This window comes from Bidens hawaiensis, unplaced genomic scaffold, assembly GCF_021521415.1.
Source record: "Bidens hawaiensis isolate Kalapana, Puna unplaced genomic scaffold, B.hawaiensis_p1.1 tig00058278_1, whole genome shotgun sequence".
NCBI classification, from domain to species: Eukaryota; Viridiplantae; Streptophyta; class Magnoliopsida; order Asterales; family Asteraceae; genus Bidens; species Bidens hawaiensis.
Window position 1 is genome coordinate 1 of NW_027500530.1, and position 7,527 is coordinate 7,527.

Genomic DNA, 7,527 nt, shown 5'->3' on the forward strand with positions numbered 1-7,527 from the left:
TGATATTAGAACTGCGTTTATGAGTAAATCCAACACGAAAGTAGGGCTACCGGTAACAGGGCCTTACACCCAACAGAATATATATGAAGACAGACCATTTATTAAATCGTCGGCCGACTGTTTAACAAATGGTTGGTGCCAAACCTAAGCGGTCAGGGCCGACCGTGTAAGTGTATACGCGTTAAGATGTGGTTGGTTAAAAAAGGGAAGAGTGCCAGAAAGATTTGTTAGGTGTCAGTTCTATTATGGTAAAGGGCCAATTTGGTTATGTTTTAAGTTAGGGGGGCTAGTCAAGGAATTGGTTTGATAAAATGGGTCATTTCGATCATTTTCCCTTATCAAAATACCCTAATCCAACACATGTATATAGTTTCGTAGCTTATATTTTTAATTTTGGCAACTTATATTTTATAATTTCACGGTTTATATTTACAATTACGCATTTCAGGTTTATAACTACGTAACCTATTTTTATTTGTGGGCATAAACGTAATTAAGCACATTATACGTAGTACATCGGCGATTCTAAAATAAATTGAGTTTTTAAGCATTGCAATACTATATGCAAATGAACTGAATGGACATAAACAAGACATTGTTCATGTTTGTTCTATAAAGAAATGATGTGTTTACGAACAATTTGTGAACATTTACATAACATGATTTTATGTTTGTGTTTGTTCATTAAAGAAAATGAGCATTTTCACAAAATGGTTCAAGAACACAAATAAAGTTGATGGAGCCTAAAGAATGAGGTTGATGTATTCATCAATATGAATAATGAAGCATGAAGTAGTCGGGAACATTGCAAAAACAATTTGAGAATATAATTTCCTATTCTATTTTAGGGGGTAAAAAATTAATATATAAAATGTTTAAATAAAACAAATAAACGAACATGAACGAATGTCCATTGACACATTATTGAAAATTCACGAATACAGTTGAACAGACAAGGCGTATGTTCATGTTCGTTTGTTTAACTAATCGAACGAAATTTGTTGGTCATGTTCATTCTTTTATTAAACGAGACGAACATAAAAAGCATCCCACCAAACAATGACGAACGATTTACTGAACGTTTGATTCGTTTAAAGTCCTAAATATATATACATTTTTATATAATAAAGTATATATAAGTTATTTACATAGGAACCGCATAAAATGTCCACTACGGTAGCTTTTGCCATTTTAGTATTTTACCCTTCCAAGTTCCAACCTGTTAAATCGTATATGGCACCTCCATAATCACAAGTCACAACCATTAATTTGTCTAATGAGTGGCTCAATCACTTTATACACTAGTCCCAACAAAAAATCACATATTATTGGATTTGTTTTATGTGTGTGTTTCGTTTTTGGCGTGACTTAACTTAATAAGCTTCAGAATTTGGATTTGAAGCAAAGAATGTTCGTGATCAAAAGTGACCCTTTGAGAGAGTCGTTAACTGAAGTCCTGAACCAGATGTTGAACTCAACTCAAAACCAGATTTAAAATATAAAACGTTCTAATAAACTTATTAACAATTCTATAATTATAAGGATATTAAGCTTTAACAACTTCAACATACTACTAATTACAATTTTTAAACATGATATAATTACAATTTCAGATTTTCAGTACATATAAAGGGATTCGAGGATTCTTAGAGAGGACGGGATACCCATATGGGTATAATGTATGGCTTCCAAACCATATGACAACACCACCCCACCACATATGGGTAAGGTGAATGTCTTCATTACATGACAATTGTTTGCCACACAAAATTAATTAATTGTTGACTATTGAAGAATTAAAATGGATTAATAAAGTTATATGGTACTTGTGGGTAGGTGATTCTAATAATTTTGTGGTTTGTGCGTAATTAAGGATAGAAATAAGATGACAGTACATGATTGAACGGTGCATGAGATACCCATGAGTTCATCTTCCCCCTTATGAGTAGCAGCTAATATCATATCTATCTAAACCTGTACATCTCAAAATTACTAACATGCCCGAATGACCAAATAACCGTATCAAGTTTCCAGCTTTCGTATAAAATTTCGCTTCTCTTGTACAGTGTTGCTATCAGTCCCTTGGAGATTGAGATGCATACCTAGTGGAAGTAGATACTTCATTTGGTGTTCTCAATCCCATGTTTACCCGCCCGAATGTAGGTAACAAACATTTACCATTCCTGTATTTGACTAACCTATAAAACTATTATTAATATATCAACAATGAAAATTGGAATGGAAGGATGGGGTGGGTCCAGGGTGGGATACGGGGGATCTACGTGGGGGCTCAGGTTCACGTGGGTGTGTTCATCTAACATTACATAAGACGATGGTACAACTCCCGTAAGCACAACTTCTGTCATAATGTACACATCCATGCAGTTTTTATATCCACCGATAAAGATTCTCTATGCTCAACACCAGTGGCGGATCCAGGAATTTTTTTCAGGTGGTGCACAACTTTTAGATGATTCAATTTCATAGAATCGGGTATAAAAAATTCCGGGTCGGTTTGAGGTTCGGGTCGGTTAGATGGTTCGGGCAAAGTTCATTACATAATAAAAATACAATAATAAATTCCGGGTCCGTTTGAGGTTCGAGCCGGTTAGAAACCATATTCACACAATTAACCTTACCTCAACAAAAAACATCCACCAACACCACCACTCTTATCTTTCCAACTATTTTAACACCCAACACCAACAACCATGATTTGAAATATATTATTCGTGACCACAAGCCATTAAAACTAAATTTAACAAATAACCTAACAATTAAGTAGTTAGCAATCAAGAACAATTAACAAGTCAAGAACAATTAACATTTAACAAATGAATGCAAACTTACCTTCAAAGTGGGAGGATTCGAGCAATCGAGCTTCGAGGAAGAGTAGAAGACAGGAGGAGAGGAAGGCAGGAGGTTGGAGAACGGCCGGAAAGCTGCGGTGGTGGTCGGGGAACGGCCGACGGGGACGAGGGGACAGGGGAGATAGCAGGCGCCATTGTGTTTAGTTTCGGTGTGTTTTATTTTTTGACTAATAAAACCCTAAATGGGTTGTGTAGTAGTTAGTAAAAAGGAAGAGTTCAAGAAAAAAAGTTCAAAAATTATATGGAAATCCAGAATTGAACTTGTGACCTTCAAGTTACAAAACCAGCACCTTACCAGCTGGCCAAGCGTTTCAAATGTTTTTAAGGTGGTTCCTTCATAATTTATAAGGTGGTTCCTCTAATGTTTTATATATACAAATACACTATTATTTCGAAACTCGGGTGGTTCCGGGGAACCACCCATTTCTACTATAGATCCGCCCCTGCTCAACACTTTTATCTTATCATTTATTTTTTAATATTCGTTCGATTTGAAGGTAACGGGAAAAAATGGCCTTGACAATGAAAGTAATTGAAACAAAAAAATACAATTAGAATGGGTTTTCTAAAGCTATTATGACCATGACAGACACAAAAATCCGGTTTTAAACTTTACAAAAGATACGTGGCGACTTTTATTGTGTATTTCTCATATTTGATGGACCTTGTATGGAGCTTCAAAAGGGTTTTAGATGCCTTAAAGTACCTTGGAACTCGCTCTTATCTCTATAAGTGCTTCCACAATCTGCAAAAGGGAACACCAATATTTTAGATTTTGTATCAAAACAGATTAATTTATGTGTTTGTGCAACTAAACCATATACAATTGAATGTTAAATTACAGTAACTAATTATATTTTAGGGAAAGTAGATAAGGAGAAGCGGGGAGCTAAAGTTCATTAATAGATATATGTTGTATAATATATCAAAGTTATGATCTTCACTATTATCAGCAAAAGAAAATGAAAGTCTGTTTTTTTCTTTCTAAGGCCATTTTTGGTCCCAAATAGTTCTGTTCACCAGGTACAGGAACAAAAAAGAAACACAAAATTGATACACGGAAGCTTGCGTTCAAGTGTGCAGACCGACAATACACATGAATTCGAAAACTTACACAGACAAATTATATACAAATGAAGAGTCCGCAAATCCAGCACCATTTGATCAACTGTTGAACACAACACACATAATAAACCATATCAGGAATATAAGTTTTCTTCGTGTCAAATCTACAAACCACACACACAAATTGGTAAGAATTATAAAATATTGGTTTTTGGCATGAACGATTTACTTTTTGGACGATGATCGACTGATCGTAACTACATGAGATGAAATCTAGGGTCCATACGTTATCATTTAAACTTGTAAATCAAGAATCGATTGAGATTGATGAGTGATACGGAAAGTTAATAGATATTGTACCTGTTTAATGAAGACAATGAATGATGCCGGTAGAGTGTAGACATATGCTAATTTCTCTACAACTGCTTAATTATTGCTCAACTATAGCAAACACCATGAACACCGACTAAGACGAAAACCCTAAACTGAAAGCTATTTAAAAACTCTAAAATCATTACCGAAAAAGAAGCCACATACAAAGATCAATCCATAGCCGCACTTCACTTCAGACCTGCGAAAGACGAACAAAATTGTTAATTTAAGCAACACATAAGTAGGATTTGTGAATTGAACATCATAAGTAAGCATTACGTGTTATTAAACTCAAATCCTGTTGCTACAACAAAGATAAGACCGATGATAGTGAATGAACTGGTTAGATTAACAGGCTTTAAGGGTTCCGGTTAACCTAACTCAGGTCGTGGTGTCCCTCTACGTTTGCAAAACGTAGAAGGAGGTTCACTAGTTTGTTGTTGGTTGCTATAGTTCACCGAGGATCAAGAACCGTGATGTTTGGGATCGGTTCTTGAATGATGTTCTTGGTGAAGTTATGAAGCTATTGAAATAAGAAAGAAATAAGCTAAGAAGAAATAAGCTAAGAGCATATTTCTCAAGGAAGAAGTGAAGATTAGGGAGAGTATGTTATCTGCCCAGATCTTGGCGTGTTCTTGTTTATGGCTAAGTTCTCATTATATAGGAGAGACTGAGCCTTTTGTCCAGTGTACAAACTAATTGACCTCCAGTTCGCTTAGAGGGTTGACCTTTGTGGGCGGGAAGCTTTCGACCGTTGGTCCATGATTAAAATAATAATACTTTATCTGAGTATGTCCCTTGCTCAGAGGGAACAATGATTTGATCAACGAGTTGACATCGTACTGTAGCACGTGGGTACTATTCACGTACTTGTTTACATAAATTTGGGCGGGAAACGAAGCCTTTAACCTTTTAACCCTTTTAGCGTTAATGTGTTTCAGCCATTTTATTATTTTCTTGGGCTACCCTCGTCATCAAATCCCAACTTGTAATAACCTTCAGATAAATTAGGCCAATCTAGAAGCTTAGGATTCAATTCAATTCAATTCAATTCGGCGTCATTGCTTCTACCTCCTCTACAAAACAAACAATAAAATTGGGTCAATCAACTCAAGCCGCCACCTGGACGACCGGATATGAATACCATGTAAACGAAGGGCGATTATTGACTAACAAATACGACTAACCTGTAAAATATGAAGCACCACGAAGCAAGCCGCTTCCTAGACGACCGGAAATGGCAGTTCTTTGGCGAGAGACGATGAAACCCAATCGATGGTGGCAGAGTAAGATAAAGTGGTGGCCAAAGGAATTCTATTGCAAATCTAGAGAGATAGAAAGTAAGACGCGTGCCAATGTCAAGCGGTGGTAATCAGAATGAAAAAAGTCCAAAACAAAAGTGTGCAAGTGGTGGGTGATTACAGGAACACATGATACAACTTCAGAAGCACATGGTACAACACAGTAATGCAAAGTTCACTTGTAAATGTATTTATATAAATAAATTATTCATGTTAACAGGAGCCAAAAAGATGAGAACTACAACGGTTTCCTCGAATATAGATAATGTCTTTGTGAACAAGTGATGCCACGTATGCATAATTGATGGTGCTTCGCTTGAGACCATGTGTAGTCATAAAGCTTCACTACCAGGGGTTAGGCGCCACGTGGCGTCCAGTCAGAGTTATGGTTTTTTTACAAAAACAGGCTGTAGTCATAAAGCTTCACTACCAGGGGTTATGCGCCACGTGACGCCCAGTCACTATTAATTTTTTTTTATTTTATATTAAAATAATCAAATAATAATAATATTTATTTGATATGCTTTTATACACCTGTTTGTTTGATATGCTCAAAAGCCAATCTTATCTTCATTTTCTTTACCTATTCGGCTATTCACTTGATTAACTTTACCAACTCATCTTCAAAACAAACTAACTCTTTACCAACTCATCTTCAAAACAAACTAACTCTTAACTAAAACAAACTAACATCTTCAAAACAAGATCCTCCGTCAACGGGTCAAACTCTTCCACTATTTAAACCCACACACTTTCACCCCCAAATTCAAACCCAAACACACTCTCACTCACACACACAAAACCCTAATTCCTCTGTTTTTCAAATTCATCACAATCCATTCAAAACCCACTTCTAATTCACTCAATTACACTCAATGTTTTCTTCCAATTGCTCAATTTCACCCCCAATTTGGTCCAATTAAGTCGTCCCCGGCTGTAATTAAAGCTCCGGCGAGTTTTCCGGTGACCGAGTAAATCAACCATCGCCGGAAAAGTCTCCGTCAATGGCTACACCACCACCTCCTCCTCCTCCATAACTAACTAACGGCTCTTTTTTTGATATTTGCGCCATTTCTGCGCGTTTTGTATACAACGCCCAGTCACTATTAATTTTTTTTATTTTATATTAAAATAATCAAATAATAATATTTATTTGATATGCTTCTATACACCTGTTTGTTTGATATGCTCAAAAGCCAATCTTATCTTCATTTTCTTTACCTATTCGGCTATTCACTTGATTAACTTTACCAACTCATCTTCAAAACAAACTAACTATTTACCAACTCATCTTCAAAACAAACTAACTCTTGACTAAAACAAACTAACATCTTCAAAACAAGATCCTCCGTCAACGGGTCAAACTCTTCCACTATTTAAACCCACACACTTTCACCCCCAAATTCAAACCCAAACACACTCTCACTCTCACACACAAAACCCTAATTCCTATGTTCTTCAAATTCATCACAATCCATTCAAAACCCACTTCTAATTCACTCAATTACACTCAATGTTTTTTTTCCAATTGCTCAATTTCACCCCCAATTTGGTCCAATTAAGTCGTCCCCGGCTGTAATTGAAGCTCCGGCGAGTTTTCCGGTGACCGAGTAAATCAACCATCGCCGGAAAAGTCTCCGTCAATGGCTACACCACCACCTCCTCCTCCTCCTTCATAACTAACTAACGGCTCTTCTTTTAATATTTGCGCCATTTCTGCGCGTTTTGTATACAACGCACCCAAAAAAAAAATTAATATAACGCGGGGGGGGGGGGGGGGGGGGGGGGGTGGGGGCGGTGTACCCCCCGCGTTTTCACCCACAACGCAGGCCACAACGTGACCATTACACATGGTCTGAACCCTTGTCATCATTTATTGTTATTGCTTTTGTTTTTAATAATTTTTTTTAATAATAAGT

At 36.5% G+C, this 7,527-nt stretch overlaps 1 long non-coding RNA gene across 1 annotated transcript; it reads right to left on the reverse strand.

The window, feature by feature from the left end:
* Positions 1 to 3,483: 3,483 nt before the first annotated feature.
* Positions 3,484 to 5,758, reverse strand: LOC143602279 (uncharacterized). The gene is made up of 3 exons (XR_013147804.1): positions 5,495 to 5,758; positions 5,304 to 5,383; positions 3,484 to 4,506 (listed from the first exon to the last, which is right to left on the reverse strand). It is a non-coding gene; the product is annotated as an uncharacterized LOC143602279 (long non-coding RNA).
* Between the last annotated feature and the right edge of the window lie 1,769 nt (positions 5,759 to 7,527).